The sequence below is a fragment of the Dermochelys coriacea genome, chromosome 2 (genome assembly GCF_009764565.3).
Source record: "Dermochelys coriacea isolate rDerCor1 chromosome 2, rDerCor1.pri.v4, whole genome shotgun sequence".
Classification (NCBI taxonomy): Eukaryota; Metazoa; Chordata; order Testudines; family Dermochelyidae; genus Dermochelys; species Dermochelys coriacea.
Genome location: NC_050069.1, coordinates 84,256,213 through 84,282,741, shown reverse-complemented (window position 1 = coordinate 84,282,741; position 26,529 = coordinate 84,256,213). Strand labels below are relative to the sequence as shown.

The 26,529-nt window shown below is 37.7% G+C and overlaps 1 protein-coding gene across 12 annotated transcripts in view; it reads left to right on the top strand.

The window, feature by feature from the left end:
• Positions 1-26,529, top strand: part of GREB1L (GREB1 like retinoic acid receptor coactivator) — a 231,879-nt gene that overhangs the window by 78,157 nt on the left and 127,193 nt on the right. For 9 of the 12 annotated variants that reach the window (XM_038390228.2, XM_038390229.2, XM_043508014.1 and 6 more), the window contains one exon: positions 22,078-22,189. The exons of the other annotated variants lie outside the window; for them this stretch is intronic. The gene's annotated coding sequence lies outside the window, so the exon portion shown is untranslated. The remainder of the gene's footprint in view (positions 1-22,077; positions 22,190-26,529) is intronic. 12 annotated transcript variants of the gene reach the window in all.

Here is a 26,529-nt window from a genome sequence, read left to right as displayed (position 1 = left end):
CAATGGTTGAATTGATTACCATTATATTTGGTTACCATTATATTTGGTTAACTGCTGTAAAGCAAGTTTCTAACAATAGATTGCTTCACTTAAATAGCACTCTAGAGTGCTGGTGCCCTATCAGTCATTCAGACCTTTCCCTCCTGCTGTCTAGTGTGATAGACAGTTGTGCTGATGTGGATATTTGGGAAGAAGGGATCAGGAAGAGGAGATGATGGATAAAGACAATCTTCTGTCTTGGGAGGAAATCAGAGAAAAACCCTTTCTCGGACTATCAAAGAATTTCTTTGTCAAGGTGACAGAAGATTATTCATGCTCATGTGAAAGCAACTTTTTTTTCCATTTTGTTGAAATAGGTTGTCATTCTTCTGATCTGTGACGCAGAATTTACAAAGAAAGAGGATTAAAAGATTTCAGTACCATTACATTGTTATCTTCTAAGTATTCTTCAACTTCTTTGGAGTTACATCCATGACATTGTGAGGTTCAACCAGTAATTAATTGATCTCAGTTTTTGTTTCAAGTGCAGTAAGGACGTGATCCTGAGACCTGGGGTTCTTGTTGAAGCAGCATGAGTTGCAGGTGCTCAGGGTATCTAAGGATCAGGTTTTAAATGAGCAAGAGATGTAGAAAATCTTTTTCAAACAGTCCCCCTTCAGAATCAGCATGACTGTGATTTTGAAAATGTGTAGAGGATGCTCCCTTTACAGGGTATGATCCCTCAGCTTGAAAACAAACAAATTCGTACGTTTCTATGGTTTATTTTTTTTTACTTCAGTTGAGTAAGACTGCAATTGTAATATTATTTTGTTTTATCCTTTATCCTTTCAGGTTTTTGATTTAACTAAACAATGAAATATAGTGCTAAAAATTAAATGATCTTGCATTTTGCAAGAATCTTCAGGTAAATGATCTAAAAGTGAATTTCTAGTGTTCATAATAGGCTAGTTCTAAGTGGAAAAGGACAATAAAAATTAGACACTTAAAATCTTTTTAAAACTAAAGGTTGTTTTGGTCCCATGTTGCTGATATCACTATAATGTCTTCTGTTGGAAGATTAAGACTGGAATTAGATGAAAATTATGACACATTTTTAACTGAAATTTTGAAAGGTCAAAATTTTTGGCCAGCATTAATTAGGACTTGGGATGCATAACAAAACATTCTGTATTTACTTTTTTAATTGAATCCTATTTTTGAAGCAGTCTTTTCTTTAATTATGTTTGCAAGCAGCCCTTTGACGCAGCCCTGTGATAAAGATCATTGTACAAAAATAAATGTGATAGATAAATTTTTTGCAGCTTGTTGGCTTAGGCTTTTTTCTTGTAAGGTTTGAAATTTAGTGTACTATTTCAATTGTATTTAGTGTGGCACATTAGATGTATGGAGCTGTTTTCCTTGTATGACTTGGTATGTCTTGACTGTGATTTCAGATGGCACTCTTTTCTTTAATGTTTACGTTATTAGATGTATATTAATCAATTATCATGAATAATGCAGTGGGTTTTTGGAACTGTGTGGAGCTTTTAAGCAAATGGTAAAAAGCTCTCAAACTGGCTTCATTTTAAGATGTGATGAATTATAACCAGTTATAACTGAAGAATTGGAACAAAACCAGACACCTAAACATGGGTGTGCCTGACCTTGAAATGTCAGCTGATGGAAGCAAATGCTGTTAAATTACCCCTCTTTTTCCAAATGTTTTATGTGTACATTCTCTGTAGGATAAGCTTTGATGCTACAAAGCAACACTTCTTTTACCCTCATTCTTTTATCAACATTTCATCAGATCTTTATATAAAAGTATTCTTCAGTGTTGCAAAGTCTCAGTTCAATGGTGTTAAAGTCATATGTTTTTCTTTGTATCTGTTCATTGCTCTAATACATCTAGAATAATGAATATCCAATATCATATGCTGTTTTGGTGTATAGAAAATTTATTTTCAGCTTGAAATTTCATTTTACATAGCTATAAACCTTGGTAGTGCTCATAAGTTCATGAAAGAAAAGTATGAGAAACAATTCATTTAGACTGGATAGGAAAGAAACTTCTAAAATTACAAAATACTGGCTCACAAGCCACATTATCCGACTGATGGCTTGTGTATTAGCTTGTGAATCAAGACTTTTGCCTGATGATAAATTGATGCAAACATCTTCAGCTCTGGGAACAACCTCATCATGACTATTTTAGTAGTTAGAGATTGTTAAATAAATATTTTCAAAATACTTTTGAAGGCATCTATCATATGGCTATTTTGGGTGGTGGTGATGGTAGTAATCGTTTGCACTTGTGTGCTGTTCCAGTTACCTTTGTATTGGCTGAGTATAATTAGTCATTAAGGGTCTGATCCAAAGCCCACAGGGGTCATTGGGAGTTTTTCTGCTTTAGATCAGGCTCTAATAATTTGACTATTTTTAAACTTAAAAGTTACATTGCAGAAATATATACATATACATTTCCTACTTTTAGTTAGCTGATAAAAGAAAACAGAACTGCAGGTTGACACTTGGGAATAGGAGGATATAGAGCCTATTTTTAAATCAAATCATATCTATGTCAATATGAAAGGATATTTAATAATGAAGAAAGTAATTTGCTAATTAAGTCACTGATCCAGTAAAGCATTTAAGCACATACGTAACTTCAAGCATGTGGACATTTTTAATGGGATGGGCTTGGTTGCTTTGCTGGATTGGACTGTAAGGCTTACCTAAGCCGTCCTCCAGCACACTGTCCCGCTGAAATCAGTTGAGCTACTTGCATGAGTAAGGATCGCTTGTACCAGTATGTATTTGGTCTGATTGGACTCCCACGTATTTCCATTTAAAAATGAAAGTTTATCTTTTGACCCTACAATGACTGGAAACAAAGGACGTGCTGGCTTTAGGAATTCATTTGGAGATGACATTTTTCTTCCTGTGCAAACCTCTGTGAGAAGCACTAACAGGCTGTAAAGTGAATAGTCTGTCTCCTCCTCTCCAAACTAAAATCTCGGCTGGTCTCTCTGACATTTCTTTGTGGATGTCTAGCCGTTGGCTCAAGCCCAGAGCTCTTAATCTTTCCCCCAAGCTCCTTTCGTGATTACTGTGGCCAACAACAGGATGATGCCTATCGCTCAAATCTGTAACCTGGATGTCATCTTCAACTTGGACCTCTCTGGATCCTCATTTGCAGGCTATGTCTAAATTTTTCAGATTCTTTCCTTGTAATATCTCAAGAAACAGCCTTGCCTATCCATCCACACAGCTAAAACTCTCATCCAGGTTCTGGTCCATTCATGTCTTAATTACTACAACATCCTGTTCTCTGGTCTTGATAAATGCAGTCTTGCCCACTCATATTTATTTAGAACACTGCTGCAAAGATCATGCTTCCAGACTGTCGCTTTGACCACATCACCTCTCTCTTTGCATCCTTCCACTGGCTTCCCCTTCTCTATTGCAACAAATATAAGCTATTTGTCTTCACTTTCAAGGCCCTTCATGGCTTATTCCCACTGTACCTATCATCTCTCATTCACTATTGAAATGTTGAGTTCTGCCTCCAGTCAGTCAATGATGCCACCTTTCATCATCCACTTGTTAAATTTTCAAACAGGCACCTTTTGTGCTTTTTCTCATGCTACCCATCATGCTTGGGAGGAGCTGCCCATAAACCTCTGAAAAGCTATGTCATTATCCTCCTTTAAATCCCTCCTTAAAATTCTTCTTTGCAGTGATGCCTACAAAATAATTGACAATGGTTAGACTGCTGGTATTCTGATACCATAGTGAGCAATATTTTCACATTACTTCCTTGTACTCTCCCATCTCACTGTATCCATGTCTTATACTTAAGTTGTAAGCTCTTTGGGGCATGGACCATCTTTTTTTTGTTCTGTGTTTGTACAGTGCCTTACATAAGTAGGGCGTGTGCCTTCTATGGTAATACAGATGCTGATTATAATAAAATATACTTTGCAAGTATGTTTCATAAACTTTTGAGAGATTTTTTCATCTTCCCACCATACGGCCTTTGGAAAAATTCAAAATTAAACACAAAATTTGAAAGGAGTTCCTTTAGAAAAGATTGTTTATAAACTTCAATAGTAATAGTAATTTTTAGCACTTACAATAATGTTTTTTCACCTGTAGGAGTCAGAGTTGTAGACAACTTTGGAAATTAGTTTCTCTGGGAATTGAGTTATATGTGTTTGTGTGGCTAGATCCAAAGTTTATGCTCAAATCAATTTGTTAGTCTCTAAGGTGCCACAAGTACTCCTGTTCTTTTTGCGGATACAGACTAACACGGCTGCTACTCTGAAAATAGGTCCAAATTGTGTTTGTAGTATAAAATGGCTCACATTGCTCTAGGGACTCTGTTTTTTTTTCTCACGATGAACATGTAGGCAAGGTTTTGGGTTCATGTCCATCATGAAGATTTGCAGCAGTTTGGTTTGATAATACTGGAGATGGAGCTAGGCCTCAGGCATGATGCAACAACAGAACTCCAATCTTGGGAGAACAAATTGCTCCTTGGAAGAATGTAGAGTGACCAGATGTCCTGATTTTACAGGGACAGTCCCGATTTTTTGGGTCTTTTTCTTATATAGGTTCCTATTACCGTACCCCAACCCCGTCCCGATTGGTAAGTGTGTAAGAATAGGATGTGGTAAGTGTGTGGGAATGTGAATGTAACATGGAGAAATTGTACTATAATGGAAAGTATTTTAGAAAATTGCCAAAATCAGTGATAGAATATAATGTTGTTTTTATTATTCTTTTCCAGCAGGATTAAAGAGCTCAGCAATAGCACAGCCTCTCTCTGAGAAACTAATAGAAACCTCTTGCCCTTTTCTGAAAAGCATTTACACCCTGAGCTGTGCACACAAGCACATTGTCTGAGAAAACCCTACTGCACATGCTTAGTCTAGTGCTAAAAATAAATACATAAATTATAATCCACATAACTCTGATTATGTCAAGACCATTTTTTTCCATGTCTGGCATTGGTCCTTATTATGGACACACTCTCCAGTCCAACTCTGAGCTCTAAAGCTTTATACCTCTGTGACCTAGCTCTATACAAACCTAAAATAAAAATGAAGAGAAGCTAGAATGTTTGAAGTGGGGAAATTTATTTTTTTCCCCTTCTAGGATTTTACTCAAAACTTTACAAAAAATATTTTGAACAGGAATGAAGAGCATGATCCTGTCAGGTGCTGAGGGTCCTGCACTCCAACAGAGTTCGGGGGAGTTGAGGGCACTTGACATCTTTGAGAATTGGGCTGCTGAGCAGGAATATTCTGAGTTTCAGAAAAGGAAGTTATATACAGTAGAACCTGAAAGTTATGAACACCTCAGGAATGTAGGTTGTTTTTAACTCTGAAATGTTTGTAACTCTGAACAAAATGTTATGGTGGTTCTTTCAAAAGTTTATAACTGAACATTGACTTAATAGAGCTTTGAAACTTTACTATGTTGCAGAACAAAAATGCTGCTTTTCCTTTTTCTCAATAGTTTAACACAGTACTGTACTGTACTTGCTTTTTTTTTCTTTTGGTTTCTGCCGCTGCTTGATTGTGTACTTCCAGTAATGAAGTATGTAGTTGATTGGTCAGTTCATAACTCTGGTGTTCATAAAGCTAAGGTTCTACTGTAATGGGAAATATTTTGCAACCTGAATTCTAGTGGTCAGTGCTGACACAATTGCTGTAATATTTTAAACTTCATTTCCGAACACCATGTGTGGACTTTTTTTCTCTCATTTGGAAATTTTAAAATTGAATTTATAACTTTTTTTCCAGTATTCTGAGGGAGTGAGTAATATGAAATGTTTGTGCCTAATGCGTGACATTTAAATCAAACAATGCCTAGGGGATTGGATAAAGAAAAATAAGGTTCTTTGTTGTTCCTGAGTAGGGAAAAGAATTCTTTTTGTTTATGTAAGTACTGCTCTGAAAGAGAGTTTATTTTTGCAGAGTTAATTTCTTTTTTTGGTGGATAGCCATGGGTGGCTATTGCATCTTAAAATAAGATTAGTGGTTCATTGCTGTCTTCATGGTGCATTTTGTATTTATTGGGGAAGAGTCCCTGAACACACAGTTGTTTTCTGTGCAAATACTGAGAGAATACTTGAACTGGCAAGGTTGCACTGACCTTGCCTAGTGGTCTGTTCCATTGATTGACACGTTTCAAAGGTTAAACTAACTGTGGATGAAATGTAATCAGTCGTGCACTGGATTCTTTCCAGATCACACTGGAGGAGTGCAGTAACCAGCACTGTTAGCTTTTGGAGAGCTAGAGACAGAGGTCATTACCTGTGCAGCTCTGAGCATGAAGAAACAACTGCCCTTCCTCTCTCTTTAAATAAAAAAAAAAAAAAAAAAAAGCACAGCGGGGATCATTATTTTTCAGAGAGGAGTATGATGAATAAATCGCCAATCTCTCACTCTTTTTTTTTTTTTTGGTAGTTGTCAGCTCCCATGGGCCTCCACTCCCTGCTGATAGCTGGGCACTATGTCATTAGCTGGGGGCAGGGCCAGCTTTACTAGCACTAAGGAGGCAGGAAAGGCTGTTGGAAGAGAGAACCTTCAAACAAAGCGGCAGCCAGAAACAGGCCAAGGAGAAGCCACAGCTCTAGAGAGTGACATACTCGTCCCTCTCCCTGTGCTGTATCTTTGTCTACCCCTCTCTCCGGCTAGGGATTGTGGACTGGCATGTGTGTGCGCACATACGCATGCGCACACGCATACAGATATGGAAAGCAAGTGTGTGTGTGTGGGTGGGTGGTTCATAACCTTACAGCAGGCAGACAATCCAACCCTGAAGAGTGAGCTTCCTTCCCTTCCCAAAACAGCCACCATCCCAATTCCATTTCTCACTTGCTGCTGCATTTGGGGCATTTTCAGTCCCCAACACTCAGAAAAGACTTGCAGCATGAGTCTCCACCTGGCGTCAGATAAAAGGGCTGTTTGGAGGACACCAGAAGTGTGCAAGCTATGGAAGGGGGACACAGCTCATTGCTCGAGACTGGTTTCATTGCCTGCCAGCCCTGAATCCCCAGTTTGTCCCCCTTACCTAGCTCTGACACAACCCATCCTCACTTGCCAGCTATATAGTACCAATATACTAAGTGGAGAAAATAAATATTTCTCCTTTGAATTTGGTCCAAGGCATTCTAGTTTATCAAAACTGCATGCTCTATAGCTTAGTGTGCATAATACAGTCTTCATATCAACATAGTTAACAACCTTTGACATTTTTTTCCCTGACAGACAATTCACTAAGTAAGCCAGTGACTCAGTAAACCTGCAGAGGGGTTAGTGTGCAAATTGGTGAACACTACTTTATTTTAATCAAATATCTTATTTATTCAGTGTCTAATAACATTTGTATTATGGTTAAATAGCCAGGAGCATGGTTGGATATCTTTATCCAAACATATGAATGACCTATATAATTGCTTTATTTTCTTTGGCTTTATATGTATTGCAGTGGTGTCTAGAGAAGACCCGGTCAGGAAGAAGTTGCAAAGTACTTGGACTTCATCGATATATATATTTTTTTAAATGGGGAACTAGAATCTCTGTCCTGAGGAGTTTACAATCTAAGAAAATCACAGCCTGAAATTCATGTTAAATCCTACCCTTATCTGCGATTGTGTTCTTAGGAGAAGCCACCTTGGTTATGTTTAAATGGAGGACAGCCTGTTCTCTCGCTCTGCCCCTTAAAGGGAGAATTCCTTCCCTCTGAATCTTCAGGTGGCTCCCCTCTCTCTTTGGTAGAGAAGAGTATTTTTTTCAGGGCTTTGGAGCTGTGCTCCGGCTCTGCTCTAGCTCCAGGCAAAAACCTGCAGCTCCACTGCTCCGGAGCTGCTCCGTGGGCTCCACTCCAAAGCCCTGATTTTTTTCCCTTTTCTTTTCCTCCTGATATCCCCCTCTCCATTTATTCTCTTTTATCTCATCTGTGTGGTGTTCCCCTTTCCTTCTCCCTCCCAATGTGTGGGTCTCCTCTCTTCCCTAACTCCTAGAGCTTTGGAGATATGGGAGAATGATGCATCGGCTAGTGTGCAGTACTGTACCTGCAGTAACCCTCTGACTGAATGTTCCCCTTTCTCAACTCTGCCTCTGCCATTTAGGGCTTGTCTACGTGTTCACTGTGTGTAAGCTGGGGTGTAAATCTACCTTGCACTAGCCTGCCATCCAGTAACTGCCCACGTGGCTCCTGCTGCCATGCACTAACAGGTCCTTAAGGTACTTCGATCTAGTTCTGTTTTACTAGCTTTAGATTAAAGCGCACTAAGTAACTGTTAGTCTGTGTCAGCAAGGTCCACCCAAACAGTTAGTGGATGGCAGGCTGGTATGGGGTAGATTTATACCCCAGCTTGCTGCAAACTAAATGTTTGTGTACACAGGCCATGAGATCATCTTTGTACAGTAAAATTCTCAGTAAAATGTAGAGAACCGTTTGGTTCCTGTAGCTCACTTGTAGCTCAGCTTTATGTCTGAACTCAAAAGCGCTCCAGACATTCCGGACCCTGTTTCGCTCTGAACCATTTTAGTGTTAGTGTATGTGGTGGTTGCTGGCATAATGGGACAAAGAGTTCTAGTAGTTCTAATGCTTCCCCATAGTGCATGTGTGGCCTTCTTGAAGTCTCCTCAGTTCTACTGCTCCTGGTAGCTCTGCAGGGAACTGTGCAAGTGGCACTCCCAGGGCTTTGCCACTCAAATGGGTTAGAACCATTCTAGTGAAGATGTGGGGCAAAACTGCAATAGCTGAGAACATAAATCAACATGACTAGTGTTGGCACACTGGCCTGGTTGTGTTTATGCAGTTCTAGCCCCTCTGTTCAATTAGGAATTGACCAGTTTTCCAGTGTACATACATCTTCAGCCGGAGGCCTCCTGCCTGCACGGCTGAGTAACCCTAGCAACTGGAGGTCAATGTCCTCCCTTCCTCCCTCCCTCCCTCCCCCCACCAGTTCAACCAGTTACCGAGGACTGGATTGTGACAGTCCCAGCCAAAAGGGAAAAGTTGCAAATGCGAATCAAGGGGTTGTTTCCATGTCAGAATACCTGAAACAAATAAAGGTGATTAGTATTTTTAGCAGATCTGCTGCTGTCCTGTATTTCTGCACAAGTGTACAATAGTTAAGCGATAAGTCCTGACAGAGATCTGTTCTGCTTGAATATCTTTCTAATGAGGAAACCCAGAACACTCCAAAGAACAGATACTTGAAGTAACTTGTTTAGAAAAGCTTTTGAGGCTGAATGTGGGGCCTGCTTGAAATGAAGCTTCTTAAGATGATTTCTTATATCACAAGTCAGTCAGTTTGCCTCTTTGTTTAGAGTGCTGTGAGATGCCTCAGTACAAAGGTCACTTGTGGGTTTAAGAAGACAATAACCCACACCCATCCAGAGATCACCCCATTTTCTGTATGGAATATAAGAACTAACTACTCTGAAGAGCATGATCTTACAAATCTATTTGTACCCGGATCACCAAGTATCAGGTATGTTTTTCAACACAGGGCTGGGAATATGTTTGTACAGCACATTGACAGTGAAGTATCTGTTTCTGATTTCATTATGGCATTAGGTTAAATGTATCCCTTAAAACAATTGGAAAATATAATAGATTCTGTTTCAGACTTCTGAGATGGTGGATAGTACTTAAAATTTTGGAATAAAAGCTCATGAAAATCAGTAAATATTGTTACCTTTTTTGTTTCTGACATAATTGTCACTAGTTCTATGAGTTAGCAACAGACAACTTGTTGCTCAGAGTTTTGATGTCTATTGAATCAGTGTAAATTACTGTAAACAAGGTTTTGGGTTTACAAAAGTTGCTTCTCCAGATTAGAACAGTCAGTTCTCTCAGTCTCTGACTTGAGACTGAAACCATATAGTTATGTATTTATGAAGTGTGCAAGTGTGTTCTTTTAAATAAGAATATAAAAATATCAAATAGCTGTGTTTTATTTTTCCTTATTTTTTTAGAACATAATTTAAGTCGTATCTCTTACCATTTGATACTCCCCTCCCAAATAGTTTCCTTCTCTCCAGCATTTCTTAATGCACCATACTTCCTGCCCTTTCTCTCAACTGAGGGTTTGTCTACACTTGAAAGTTAATTCAGATTAAGATAGGGTGTGAATTTAAAGTGCAGCAGTTATCCATGAACAACTGTGTATGGGCACTCTTATTCTATAATAAGCCTCATTTATTCCTGTTTAGCTTAATCCACTTTCAAAGTGGAGTAAATGATAGCTATTTTGGAATAGCTCCATGTGTAGACAAGCTCTCAGCCAGATCTCTCTACCAGCATTTCCAACTATCCATTCCTCAACAGAGGGCCTGGGTGTGCTGGAGATATTAACACTGGAGTGCCACAATGGTCAAATCCCCAAGGTAGAAATGTTTTGAAACTAGAGTAAGTTACACTGGTGAAAAGAAAAGGAGTACTTGTGGCACCTTAGTCTCTAAGGTGCCACAAGTACTCCTTTTCTTTTTACGAATACAGACTAACACAGCTGCTACTCTGAAACCTTACACTGGTGACAGGCCCATTTTACACTAATGCAGCACACCTATCTTGGGATTTGCACTGATGTAACGATTTTGGTACAAATATCCACAGCATATATCGTGCTCTAAAGATCTATTAACCTTCTGTATTCCCCCTCTGTTCCAGTTAGCTTGGAGTTTGTGAGCCTGAATCTGAGTTACATTAAGGGCCTTCTTGCATTGGATTGACAGTGTAAAGGAGTCTTAAAGCGGACAACATGTAATATGCACCTACTTTAAAGCAGTGTAAAAGGGCACATAATATAAATGAAAATTCAGGCCTGTTTCTTACACTTCAGGTCTTTCCATTTTCTTTTTCTTGTTCTACCTCATACCTCCCTAACTGAATGAAGATCTGGATGGTCCTCTCTCCTTCTGTCTCCACCTTGCCCCTTTACTGACATCCTGCCAAGTCCATTGTAAATCAGCTGAGCTCCAGGATCCAACTTTAATTAAACACACTTGGGATGTATCTATATTGTAAATGTCTTACCAATATTTGAACACTACTGTACCAGTGCAACCAACGGTATAAACTCTGTGGTAGAATGGGCATAGGCAGTTTTAGATGTTACGGTAGTGAAATCTCATGCACTGAGTCTACAGTGTTCGTAGCTCAAAAACTAGTATGAAATTCACTAGGGTAGACAAGGTCCAAGTACCCCACTCTGCTTTGGAATTTCTAGCAGTACTGCTACCCTTTACTTAATGTAGATAAGGTATCTGAAGCAAACTGAGTAGTTTACTTCTTTGCATGTTATTACCCAAAATTCCCTTCCATCCCACAGCTGTTTCATAGCAGTGCTGTTCTCTTGGGAACAAACTGAAAGGTCTGTGCTTGCTTTTGGATGGAGAGAGTTCCTTACTCTCTGTGTTGTGTTGTGGCAGGCTTTTTCCTACTTTTTAGCCTCCAAACCTTTATCATTTGTATTGTCTGTACCTGTGTAGAGAGTTTCAGAGTAGCAGCCGTGTTAGTCTGTATTCGCAAAAAGAAAAGGAGTACCCGTGGCACCTTAGAGACTAACTAATTTATTAGAGCATAAGCTTTCATAAAGCTTATGCTCTAATAAATTTGTTAGTCTCTAAGGTGCCACGGGTACTCCTTTTCTTTTTGTGTAGAGAGTGTATATGTTATAGGAAGGGAACCTCTGTTCACACAAATATTCTGTCAAAGAATAGTTATACTTGCATGTATGTAATGAATTATTTTGCTTATCAAACTTAGCAATCTGAGTCGGACAGTAAACAGAAATGATCTGTACAACAAATCTTAAAATCATTATAGGTCTTTAAAATGTCACAAAGATTCAAAGGGAAGGCGGCCAATTTGCCTGGTAAATTAGCTGCGGTCAAGAACGTGTTGCCTTCAGTAGCTTGTCTATGTCTCTGCACTGCCGTGGCTTCATTGCCTCAAATGTCACTTAAAGTAAGAGTAGTTTTTATAACTACACATAAAAGACAGGATGGCTTAATGAAGATGATTTCTTCATGTGTCAGAATGACCCCTTTGTTTCTCATCTTACTCTTTTGTTGCCTGCAGCTAATCTGCTTTTGGGTTATCAGATCCTGGGATCTGACAATGCTGATTCTAGCAATGGCATTCATCTGGAATGCTGCCTTTTGTTTACTGGTTTTACCAGGCCTCAAATGCTTTCTTTGGTCATCTGGTGTCTCCACTAATGTGATTTGCACTCTCACGCTCTGCAGGTAGTCATGAGGTTTTATATGGGAATTAGACTATGGCCTGCCACCCTGGTTGCTAATGAATCCACAGGGTAGTCTGTTTTTGTTTTGCTTTTCCAACTTTCTTTTAAAAGACAAACTGTATTCTGTTTGTGTTTTTATAGTCTCCTCATTGCTTTGGACTTTAACTTTTAGAGTAGATTTACCAGCTCTGTTGTAAGAAACGTAATAAATTCCATTTCTTGTGGAGCCATTTACTTTTGTTCAAGGCTTATACATATATACAAAAAGATATATTGCCACTTTTAGATCTTCAGAGTTTCTTTATAACTATCATTTGTTTTAACAATGAATATCCCTCATACTTTTGGATTCTGATTATAATAGTGGGAGATGGATCACTTTTAAAAACATGTTGTATATCTAGACTAGAAAAGTGAATCTGTATAATACATAGGGAAATGGAAGTGTTTTAATAATTGGGTTACAACTGAAGTCTTATCATTCCATAAGCACAATTCAGGAAAGAGTAAAGCTCACATTTATATTGTTGAGCTGGGTTATGATCTTGAACCAACGTAGACAAAAGAAAACAGCTGAGGGTAAACACAAGTATAGTTAGGTAACAATGGGCAAAAGTACTAAGCTTTTTGTTCTAATAGTGTGGGGAAATTACTTGTGATTTTCTTTGTGGTTTGTTTAATTTGAAAAGAGAACAGGATTTCATATATCAAATACCATAGCAGTTGTGCATTATGTAATGTTAGTAACTCCCTCATTCCCTTCTTTTTCTCATTAGGGAAGACAGCAGGCTCTCAAATGCTTAGGCCTGGTCTATACCAAAAACTTAGGTCAACCTAGCTATGTTGCTAGGTAGCTGAGAGATGCTGTTAAGCTGACCTAAGCCCCCATGTAGAAACTGCTTGGTCAGTGTAAGAATTCTTCCATTGACCTATCCACCGCCTCTTGAGGGGGTGGATTTACTCTAGCAATGGAAAAATCACTACAGCTGTGCCTCTGTAGAACTTGTAGATAGATATAGCCTTAGGTGTTACATTTGGAAGAAGGTCAGATGCTGAAGCCAACATGGGGTCTGAGCCTACAAACCCTCACTCAGTTCCATTGATTTGAATGAAGCTACTAGAGTGATCAGGAGTCTTCAGGAGTAGTCCTACAAGTATGTAGAGGCTAGCACATGACTCCAAAGTACATTCTGAGTACAATGTGGATAGTTTTAACTGCGACCTTCATCATTTTAATTTTTCTTTCAATGTATGGTATCATATTTAAGTTTTTTTCTGAACACAGAACTTTAAACATTTTCATGATTAAAGACTGAGCATAACTGAGTGAACTGCACAAAGGGTATAGAACAGGCATGGCCAAAGTGCAGCTCGTGAGCCTCATGTGGCTCTTGTATAGTCAGTGTGGCTCGCTGAGCCCCCCACCCATCCCCCATTCTCTACCTACCAGACTGGGGGCGGGAGCTTGGGGCTTCTGCCCTGCAGCAGAGTTGTGGGGCTAGGAGCTTCGGACCTGTGGGAAGTGGAGGAGTCTCAGGGCTTTAGCCCTGCATGGAGGCATCAGGGCAGAAGCCCTGTGCCCCAGCGGGCGCCACCCTGTGAGGAAGTTTGTGCGTGTCTTGTGACTCTCAAACTTCTGAAAATTATTGTATGCGGAGGGTCAGTAAGTTTGGCCACCCCTGTTATGGAATCTTTCTTGTGAAAGACTTAGTATATGTAGGAATATAAATTCAACAGTAAGGTAGCAATAAAACTTCCCACTAGCCTAACTTAAATCTTGAGCCATGGTGGAGAGAGCAACTAATAGGTTTTGTTTGTTTGTTTTTCTTTCCGCTTGTGTCTTTTTAAGTTGGAAAATTTTAGATAGCCATTAAAAAAAACACCTTCAAAACCAAAATTTTGTGCAAACTAATGGCCCTTTCTCACTCAAGGAACAAAATAATACAATAATGGACAATAAAAATAGGAGTTTATGTTCTCTGACAAGCCATTTCTTTACCATTTAAATCAGTGACAGTTTTGCCATTGACTTTAGTAGGTATAAGGTCTGGTTTCTACAATGGAAGAATATATTGGAAAAAATAAGGGCTGGGGAAGTGTCATTCATAAGACAGAATTTGTCCTTGATAGTTTGCCATAATTTTTATGCATCACAATTGCTGACAGGAGCGGGAATTTCTGATCAAAGAATAGCAGTAACATTATTTAGTGTTTGTTTAACTGAAGAAAAATGTTACTGTGTAAAGAATGCAGTTACAGGATGTATTTAATAATGAGGATAGAACATATAAACTAAGAATAAATTGATTGAGTCATAGTGGCCTGACAGCTGCATAGAAGGTCCTTGTGACCTAGAGGTTTGTGACCCATGAAATTCCCACTTTCCTTGGAATTGGTAATCTATACTGAAATGCAGAAGTTTGAGAAAAGCTTTGAAAGTTACATATTGTGTGGCCTGAAGTGTCAAGTAAAAGTATAATTGGGATATGAATATTAAGTTGAAAGTGTATTTATGCTAGTTGAAATTATGGTGGGGCTGGATTCTGACTTCACATAGGTGTTACACTAGTGTGATTCCATTGACTTCAGTGAAGCAACAACCAATTCTCACATGTGTGAGATCAGACTAAGGCCCATTATATTTGTAGTCAAGCAGCATGCTAAAATAATATAAACTTCAAACATGGTTGATGCTTGATTGCTTTTTGACTTTATTTTATGAACTTGTGTGCCAAGGAGTTGAACCCAAAATTTTGCTTTATAAGTCGTTTGTGCATCTGACTGAAAGAGACAAATTATGCAAGTAAGGGCTTGTGTCAAAGAGTTGTTTATAAAATGGTATATATCCAAGGCTACAGGATTTTTTTTTCTTAAGTTGGCAGACTGTCCAGAGGGCAAAAGGAAGATAAATCACAACTGGCCCCCTCTCTCATTTTTGAAATGGTTCAACCCTGGGGTTTAGCTGAAGGACTTAAGGAGTTTTTGAAGTGCAAATGGGTTGGTGAAGGGTAAACCTTTTCAGAGTTTCATTTTGATGGATTTTTTTTTTCTGTGTGGATTTCTGGCACCGGCTGTGATCTAGGAAGGCCAGGGGTTTTTTTTGTTTTGTTTTTGATCAATCAAGCAAGAAGAACTTGCCATGGGGGCGTACATTCTCTGCATGCATATTGATCCTATTGTGTTTAAAAGTAGTTAATTTAATCAAGGCTTTTTGAAACCCTCCCCAATAAGACTTGCATTAATGGAGCTGTCATTTCAAGGTCATGCTTTAGTGTCAGTAATTAGTATTAATGACAAAAGTTACCTGTAAGTGAAATGTTGTTAGCTGTTACACTTACTACTTATTAGGTTGTTGGGCTAATTAGGGTGAGATCAGATTCTAAATATATGCATTTTTTAAATGTTCAGTGTGAATAAAAATGGTGCACTGTCATCAGGTTAGAGATTAAGACTATCTTGATTGTTTTCAAGGTATCCTTTCAGCAGTATTGGCTGAAGTCAGGTATTGTTGTAAAGCACATTATTCATTTTACAATTGAGATTTTGCAGTACTACTAGGGAAACATATCTAACCCCTTTTTTTTAACTCAGATGTGTTTTAATATGAAATGTATATTTGAAGAGAAGTTGCCCAAAAGAGCAAGCTGTCTGTGCCTTCCATCAGTTTCACTTCAGCTAATGAAGGACAACTTACTCAGTGGCTTTTAATATATAATTGATTATTTCCCCCCCAACTAATACATTTTACCTATATGATGTGTAAAATTCAAACTTATGAAATATAACTGGTTCTTTGTTAGTAAATAGGTTGCCAAGTAAAATATTCTAAAAATTGTGAGTGTGTGTGTGTGTGTGTAATACAAGCATGCACACATCCACTGGAATGAAAAATAATTTGAAGTTTTATAAGTGGCTCATTGACCATAAAGCCATTGAAATAAATTATGACAAGCAAACTACTCCCATCCCCCATGTTCTCTTTTCTTTCAGAATACCAATATGGTCATAAAAATCTGTTGTTGTTTTTTTGCAATAAGTTTGTCCCAATGTTTGTTTTGTCAAGGTGTATGTGAGCTGCCAAATTCAGATTTGGATTTCACACACCCTAATATTCAGTGGTGTTTGGATCCAGATATTTGGTTTAACCTGCCATGCACAGTTTTGGATTCCCACATTCTAGTCTCCTCCTTCCAGATAAAACGTCTGCAGGGTTCACAGCCAGGGTTTTTGGTTCAAGTCTATTTCTATTATTTATGACCATCTGTCTCGTTTTACACAATCTTTAAAATATGTCATTTGGAAAAAATGGATGGCTTATGAACTACAAATACTTTCTCTTTCAATTTTCTTAACAATTGAACTGATAACTTCAAGATGTACGAGCGGTCACTAGTATGATATCCTGCCTTGTCTAATCAAAAATAGATAATCTTTGGTTCAGTTTTGGCCCAGATCCTACCCAGAGATCCAAAGTATTGCCAATCCAAACTATTGAAAAATCATGAATCAGGCACCCCCAAATCCTGAGACTGATTTTAGAATGATGAGATTTTATTAAGTAATCAATTTTGGTGGTTTAATTTGTCTCCAGTGTTGTTGTTTTTAAAAATCTTTTAGGGTTCAAGTTTTATTTCATAATGATGTGGGCTGGAACTTTTTTTAAAGAAAGCTGAGCTTTCTCACCTATTCACATGCCACCAGGAGAAGAGGCTTTAAAATAAAATAACTCACATATTATGACAAAATTATGATAAATGGCAAAATTGGATCCCAGTTCAGAGAGGGGCTGCTCCTCCACTATATTATTTTCTGTCCATTTCGTCTACATATCTGGGACACTCCTCCTCTTCCCCTCCCCTGCTTAGAGCTCTGCCTGGATCAAGATCTGTATGGGCTGTGGTGTGGATTGGGCAGGCCAGAGCGGGTAAGACAACTGCATGGCTTATTCCACACAGGCCCTCCCACCAAAATGAAGTTTTTCTGCAAAGTTCCTCCTTACAAGGGAGTACTCAGTTGCAAGTGAGGCATTGGCTAACAGTGGAAGCCTTGGCAACATGGCTCAATGGCACAACCCGGGTGGTGGAGGGAGCAGGGATCTTGGAGAGGATGTGGGAGCACGTGGGAAGGCAAACCCCACCCTCAATGGACCTACTTGGGAGGAATTCTGTGAGGTGATAATCATTGGGTCTTCCTGCTCTTTGGGGTTTTGGGCCATGGTTTTTACTGAAGAAAGAGACATTCTGGTCCTTTTTTATTTAACTCTCTACACTTTGGATGCTCTTAATATGAGGAAATGAAGCCATATTACATGGCACCCTAAGTAGAAATGATTATATTAGAGCTTGGGTACCGAGAGCCCAATCCCATATCAGGATCTGCTAATGTGGACCTTTGCATCTGCTGAAGTCAAAGGGATGCTGTATAAGTGTAGGGGGCTGTGCTAGTGGATTTTGATGCAGGGTCAGAGCCTAAGGGCAGGTCTATACTTAAAACACTGCAGCAGCAGCTATGCTGCTGTAGCACTTCAGTGAAGACACTACTACGCTGACAGGAGAGCATCTCCCGTCGGCATAGTTAATCCACCTCCGTGAGAGGCATGTTGACAGGAGAACATATCAACAAAGCGCTGTCACCAGCAGGGGTTAGGTAGATTATAATTATGTCGCTCAGGGGTGTTGATTTTTCACACCCCTGAGTGACATAGTTATATCAATATGAATTTATAGTGTAGGCCTGGCCTAAGAGTGTTCAATTTCCCCAGCATTACTCCAGTATTTATATAAAAAATAACAACAACAAAAGTCTCCCAACAAATTGGGGAGGATGTGTCTGATGGTATGTTTTATAAAATCTTGTTTTTTCTGCTCATTTAAAAAAAATTGAGCAATGTTTGTCATGAAGCAAATTGCATATGGTCATTGAATTTATGGCAGTGTGTTGTGTTCAGCTTTTTTATTTTGTTTTCTCTTTACAGATAGCATACCAATTGTAAATTGCCATGCGACTAATAAATATGGTAAAGAAGTGAATATTGTGATCACGTCCATAGTAACTCATGAGAAAAAATTAGATCACAAGATGTTGGGTTAACTGGCCCCCTGTCTTGACCTTTGTTCTGTGTTTCTATATGGGTTTTTGTCTGTAATGCTCATGTGACCTCAGCAATTTTGTATTCTGCAGTCAAGGTTATTTGCCATTATTGGGTGAAAACTGAATATAAGTTGTTTTTTAAAACCTTGATGGCAAGGAAAGAAAAGATTTCCTTGCCTCCACACCATCCCTTTCATCAGAGAGGAAAGATTGAGTGTTAATGTCATCTCTCTCATTAGTTTGTGGCTGGAAGATGTTAATGTAACCTTTTTGTGTTGTTGTTGCAGAAGAGATTTATAGCACCCCTCAGAATTTGTTTTTATTTTTTCTCCTGAATTATAGTTTGTGTAGTGAATGCTATCTTTATTTTATGAGTCAAATGTTTATATTCCAGATAGAAATTGCATGATACGTTACAGTCTGTGTTAGGAAATATCTCTTAAAATAATTATTCTTTGCTATTTTAATTGAAAAATCTATGCTAAAATGTGAAGGGAAACTGAACCACAGATTTAATACTTCTGGGATTAAGATAGTTACTTGAAGCAGCAGCTCAGTCTCTCTCACACATGTGTGTGCTTCCTGTGCTGTGAATTTCCCCCAGAACACAACTTTATCTTTATGGAGAAGTCCCACAGAATTTAATTCATAGATGACTTGTCTGTAGAAATTTTAAACCATCCTGTAAAATTTAATTACCAAATAATTGTGTTCTTGCTATAGAACTCAATAGCATGAGTTCTATACATTTAAAAATTGTATAGAAAAGCCATCATTCTCTATTGAATTTTGTACAGCTTTTAGAGCAATTTATATGAAATCCTATCGAGTTACTTTTTAAACCTATTGGTTTCATCCCAGTTAACTGTTACAGGACTCTTCCATAACAGTAAATAGTGAAAAGACCATCAGCAACAACAACAGGGGGTGGGGGGAAGCACTCTCTTGTGGCTTTGATTGTGTCAGATTCCGTTTCTTTGCAGTCATTTTCTTTTTTCACTTGAGAGGGGTTTATGGTGCAGTGTCCGTCACAACCCCATCTTAAAGTTGCAGTTGTATTTCTCTCTTGAGTTCGTAGAGGTGATGTTATCTTTTGTTCACTCAGCAATATGGTCATTCCTAAGAGCATCTGTCACTTGAGGCATTATAAGATGGATGGGTCTCAAGTGAACTGCTGGCTGAAGCAAATGGTGAAAATAAGAAAAGACAAGGGGGTTGGGGGCCTTCAGAGATCAGAGAGGACAGACAACAAGGAAACACTGTTAAAAATCAAGAGTAAGCCAAGCAATACTAGAAGAAAGAATCAAGATTGATCACATGTTGTCATATTCTAAGTGTCTTGGAAACTAAGATTCTTCTATGGCTGTAATGATCTGAGGAAGTTTTCTATATCATGGTAAAAATTTATTTCCTTGGCTTTTATATTTTATTTGGACATGAGGGATAGTCAGAACAGTGTGGTGAATTATGAGGAAGAAATTGTGCTTTTTATTATAGGTTTCATTCTCACTTCAGGACAAATTTAAATTTTGCAATATTCAAAACAAAAAACCCTCTCCCTCCTCCAAAAAAACCCAGCACATGCTGGTAACACTATTTTGTTTATTTTGGTGTGTCTGTCTATACTGGATTTGTGTACATGTCTGCCGCATGCCCTCTCCCCATTCTGTTATATTGAATGCTAATTTCGTTTTGTGCAACAGCAAGAATCCAAAACTGAGAATATCAAGAATTCTGCTTTTGGAGATGCAAATGAAGCTGTTTAATGAACAGAGTGTATCTCACAGTGTTTAATGTAAAAAGGAAACCAATAGAATACAAGTTCTCTGACTTGGTTGGACTAATTAGGTTTGACATTTTGAACTGAAAATGAAAAATTATTATTTTTTTTTTAAAAGCTGCAAAGGCCCCAGTTTGCAGATCCAGTCGGATAAGGACAAAATGAGTTTTTACTTACAGAGGAGCCAGTATATGACGAGGGGTGGGGAGGGATCTAGGCGGATGTTGGCTTGAAAAATTATTGTGTCACATTGTTTGGCGTTGGACCATGAGGGGAAGCACGGGTTGAAAGGCAAAGAAATTAAGATGATTAGAAGGTTTAAAGCTTCACAAATGGTGGAGTATCTCTCTTCTCAATGGGTGTAAATAATAGATGAAAGACTAAGAGTGACAACAAAGGATCAGGGCATTTAAGAGGATGTGTGCAGCCTGAATAGAGGTCTGTGGCCTAGGGCCAAAGGTCTTAGCTTTGGGTGTAATTAGAAGAAAATACAAAAATGTCATTACTAGCAGGTGAAATGTTCAGCACGTGGCCAAAAAATAGCAATTTCAGACCCGAGAGCTGTTCGAATTGGATTACGGGACTGTTAAAAATCATGAAATTCTTTGCGGAGTCTTATGGTTTGGTCAGAAATCATGTGGTTTAACCTTATTGACCATCTGTGATAGACTTACTGTTTGTAGCATGGTGAGGTAGTGCAGCTCAGACTAAGAACTAGAGTCAAGGGGAATGTGTAGGCTTTTTCTGTGTTACAGAGAAACACATTTCTCCTGATTAAAATAAGAAATATAAGGTATAGAGTTTCAATCTTTAACAGCCCATTCCTTTTTTATGATTGTGGAAAAGAAGAAGAAACTCAATTATATTGTTGGGAAAACTTTTTATTTCATTTCAGAGACATGTTTTTGTATTATTAATGTGCTTTCTAAAATTATTTTGTACGTTACCCGACAATATTGTGTCAAGTTGTGCCATCAGCTTTGAGCAGAATATCCCACTTGCAAACAGTTAGGAAAGTTCTCCTTTAAAATCCGCCTGCACTGTGTGGCCCATTATTGTAAAGAAAATGAATTGACTGGAGTGACTAGGAAGCGCTTGTGTGGAGATATAACCCAGTCAAAAAGAAGTCTATTTAAGGCTTTCTCTTCTGATAACAAATCTTACATATAATAATACATGTTTTAGAACTTGACATTTTTACTTGCTGTTTGCTACAGCCCTGTTGCAATCTTCTTTGGCATTTTAAGTATATTTAGAATTTTTGCTGAAATTATCTTTACAGAAGCAGTTTGCTTGTGGGGGAGAGGAGAAATCAGCAATCCATCCTTTGACTTAATTTTTGTCTGGAAATAATTTTTGGTCATTACTATATACCCTAAACAGAGATAAAGATATATTATTAAAAGCAATATGTGTGAAAAGTAATCTCCTTAGGTTATCACCAAGTACTGATTGTTCTCTGCTTGGAGAATTTTTCCTTTAAGTGATTATTTCTTGCAGTACTACGTCCTAATCCTGTTACCATTGCAGTGAGTAGCAAAGTTCCATTTGACCTCAGTGATGATGGATCAGATCCTTACTCTGCAGAAGGAATGGATTTTGTTGGAGGATTGTCTTTTGTTGTTTAATAGCATAGAAGAAGCCACAGACATACTGCAGAAAGTGCCATATAGCTTATATGGCTATTTAAAAAAAACAAAACATTTTTCTTCTTTTTGTCAGCTCGTGCGTAAAGTGAAGAAAGTGCTGTAGGGTCTGTAAACATATAATTAGGAACAGGATCTATCTGAGAAAATCTCTGTACTGACCAGTTTTGCCATATGTGAACTTTGATAGGCAGGTTTTAATGTCCTGTTGAGGCAGGTTTTAATGTCTTGTTGCTAACTGTATAATATGTTGGATCTGAACTGCCATCAATTATTTTGTTTCCCCCCCCCTCATTATTTTGCAGGTTTTTAAGAACTTTAAACGACCTAGATAACGTGGCAGCAGGTTACCCTAAACTCTTAGCTACAACCCTTAATCATGAATGCATTTCAAAAAGGTTAAAAGAATACAAGAAGGTACTGTACTTACCGCATTCATTATACAGAATATGTGATGTTTGTTTTTATATCTCTGTCTTCAACGTCCACTTTTTAAAATCTGTGTTTTGAGAAACAGGAACTGTAAAAAGCTGTTTTATTTTGGTACTATTGTGATGCACTTATTTCAATCTCCTCCCCTCCCCCCCCCCCCAAAAAAAAATTAATCTATTCACTTAATTAAAAGAGGTTCGCTAGAAGAGGCTTATCAGTATTGCCAAATACGTTCTTTTCTACATATCAGAAATACCCTCAACTTTATTATTTTCTTATAATTGTTTGATTTCACTGCCATCCTTTACTTGATGTTTGACCTCATAACTCTGCAAGTTTCCAAACTCTGCTAGCCAAATGAATGCTTAGGAAGTTGTGTGCATATATCTATATACTACACACATACATGTTGTATGTTTTTTCCGCAATCTCAGAAGAGTTAAAACAATTTGGGTGGAGAATTTGAGTTCTCTAGTTGAATTTTACAGTTTTATAAAAATAGATGTGCACTTCCAATTGAGAGCTTCACAGTAGTATTTTCTGATTGGGAGCGGCTTGACTTATTCAAAATAGGACATTGGACTCCTATAGTTTCTTGTTGTATTTAAATGACCCAGCATTTCCAGGAGGCCAAAGATCTATTCCTGTTTTATGACCTGTTATATCCTTGGGGCAGGGGCTGCACTGAGGCCCAATAGAGCAAGAGGGTCATTGCCACAGACCAGGTCCTAATTGTTGCTTCATGGTTACCACACAGATACCAAAACCTGCTCTCTGTAACATTGTAGCTGGGAACATCTGGAACATACTAGTAGTCTGAGAGGGGGGAAAAAAAGCCTCTTGCATTTTGTTTCACCAGGTGCTAGGAGGAAGCAATATTAGACTTTTTGATACGGGAGGCAAATTCTGTGGCCCCTGAAGTTAGGCGACAACAATTGAAGAGGTCAAAGGACAGCTGAGTGGGGTCAATGAGACACCATGGGGTGTATTTTGTTACTTAGTAAAAGGAATAGCATCCTAAAACCTTAAAGGATTCTCTTGAAAATCTATGTTGTGAAAAGGTTTTATGAGTCTGATGGCAAAAAGTGCTGATTTATCTACAGAATGCTTGCTTTTGTCTAAATGAAAGGATAATCCTTACCAAATGTTGTCAGCTATCATAGTGCAGTCATTACAGGTCTGAAAGGACCGTTTAAATGTACTTCGGCTTCCCAAATGAATATTGTAATGTTTCTCTGTTTGAAAAGAATTCGAACTATTTATTTTCTGAGCTTTTCTCCTTTGATATCAACGTTAACACAGTAAGCAAAATATTTGAAAAAGCTGAAAGAAAGTTTTTTATTTATAAATTAAAGATTTCTATTCCTTAGGGAGGTTTCTTAGCTTCTGTAAATTCTCTGTGTTTCTTGTAAGAAGAAAATCTTAATTTATCATATAGTCTAGTCTAGTCTAAACTGCAGCTGATTTTAATCCATTAATACTTGTTCAGTGAATGTTTAAACTTGTTAAACTAAGCTTTTATTTGTTTATATAATTTGTTCTGTGTACTTGAATGAAAGAGAAAAATAGTTTTTGCCTATAATTTATTTGGCATTATCTTTTTTTTATTATCCACAAGTAATTAATTCTCAACACTTTTCACTGAAGCAGATAGGAAATCAATGTCAGAGTCAAGACCTTGTAAAATATAAGAAAAGAAAATGTAGTAAAGGTTGCCTTTATAGGCGGGCAGGGGGTGGAGGAAAGAGAATATGCGTATGGTAGAAAAGGGTTTTGCTGCAGCTCACAACCAAGGTCTCAGATTTTGACCCTACCATCTTATACAAGCAATCATAGTCACAGTAGGAAGAAATAGGTGTTCAGAAGACAGGAGATGATGGTATTGTTGTTATAACAACTATACTGTCTTGATCTTTACAAGAATACAGCAGAAAGAGTGGCAACGAATTAATCTGTGTAGCTATGAAATAATAGGAATCAAATATATATAGTTTCATATAGAAAAAAGAAATGGTTGTCTTTTTTGTGAAGCACGGTTGTCCAAAAGGTTTAATTATTAAACCTTTAAAAGTAATGTATATAGATGCTTGGCACGATTTATGTCAAGGTTAAGGCACCTTTAAACAAATATCTTGGAAAAGGGTAACCTATTAAAATGCAAATTGCCTATTAAACACAATCCTTGTTTAAATAACACTTAAGTTTTCTTCAAAACTGGCACATGCTATTAAATTTTCTTGATACCCCATTGTCTCCTGATGAGTTTAGGATGAGGTATATGTCTGAGGAGTGTGCAAGGGGGAGGCACAGCAAGTTGGAATGTCAGCCTTCACTTTGATTTTCCAGGTCTCCACCAATTAGTGTTGAATTTCTGTACAACAAAATAATGATAAACTAGTCTATAGTAAAAGATAAAAAAAAATGTTATTTACCCAAGAGAGTGGGCTGGATTTTATCCTAGAAACTGGATGGACCTGACTTCTCCAGGCTTGCACCAGACTACCACTGTCTCTAAATACAAAGCTAGATTCTTACAAATACATGTATAGGAACTTGTATCCATCCAAGTTCACATACATATTAGAAAAGGCATAGATTAGACTGCACCAGTAGTTGTGCTACTATCTTTAATATTGTTTGTAACAATGACACTTAATATATATATGAAATGGAGATCATATAGACCTCTGTAAAGTACTTGGCCATCCACTGATGAAAAGTGCTCCATAAGTACCGTCTAAGGTATTAATTTTTTTTAATGGAGTTTTACCTGCCAGACAGAAAGTTTTACAGGTAACATTTTTATTCTATTGTGTAAATATGCAAGGTAAAGTATGGTGAGGTGTATTTTCGTCCTATTGGATGCTGACATTTAATGGTGGTTTTATCTTCATGAATAAAAGTGTGAATAGAGCCTATATGTGGGAATTATGACTAAGTGATGGTTGTGTGGCAGCTACATTATGTCTAGATTGTAAATACCATTAAGAAATTTTATTTGGGGGAAAAATGAGTGGAAGATCACAGCAAAATGTCTAAAGTAAATAATTTAGTTCTGTATAATTTCTTCTTCCTCTCATCTGCAAAACCCAAATGCACTAGTTAGCATAGTGAATGATGACTATAACAGGAACAATACAAGCATTTGAGATTTGTATTCATTCCTATATTACATAAATTTGTTTGGTTTAATTTTTTAGTTAAAAACTTTTTTTTCCTATCATGAACCATTGTATGACATTTTATAGTTTAGAAAACAAATACAAATCCTGAAAACAATTGTTTGTCTTGGGATTGCTGAGGTGGCCTTAGCTGAGAGAGGTAGCACAAATGCAGATGGCTACACTTTTTAAGAAGCTTCCCTGTATTTACTGTTTTAGTTTTGTTCTGTTGGGTTGCTTCTGTGTCAGAAAAACTGGTCTCCTGTGACACCTTGGAAGGTCGCACAGTGCCTACTAATGATTTGCATCTTTGATCTCTCACAGCCTCTGGTAGTTCCAGATATTCTTGACAGATTTGTTTATTTTACAGAAGAATTTCTGGTATTTCTGGGAAAAGAGAAAGTAAAGACTCAACCTTGACACACGATAAATGCATGTTACATAGAAGAATAAATAAGAAAAAGCCATTAGGAAGAAATCCACAAAACATTCTGCATTTTCTGATCATTTCAACCAGAAAGTAATGAGAGAGAAGGATTTATTTAATAGAAATGAAATGAACCATGTGGCCACTATTACTCAACAGTGTAAGGCTGTTTCATAGAAAATTGCTCATCCAGCATTAACCTTGACATAGTTTTGAGGTTTGTGGTTTTTAAGATCTCTGTATACCCATATTTTCTTTGTTCGCTTTATTAGCGCACTGTTTTTGGCAAAGAAATGGCCATGAAAACAGAGGTCCAATAATTTTATTTTGTTGTTTTGAGCAATGGCTGAACGTGCTTAAAAGAAGTGTGATTTGTTAATATGCCTGTTGATTGCAGAAGACTGTAGTGGAGTATCACATACTAAAAGTAAAGGACAAAGTGTACTTTTGTTCTGTTCATTTTTTTAATGAAGAATTTTGGAGAAAGATGATGTTTATGCATTTGAAGAGAATTGTTTCTGAACAGTTCTTATTTATAAGCAATTGAGGATCCAGTCAGAACTGAATTTGTAAGTAGTCTGGCACAAACACTTAGCCAAAGATGTGTTTTCTAACTCCTTCAGTGATACTTTTTTGAAGCCTGATTAAAAACAAGAAGAAAAGTATTTATCAGCATTGCATTGTTTTTACACAAGGCTGTAAGGAATTGCTAATAAAATTGCTTACTTTTATCCAAG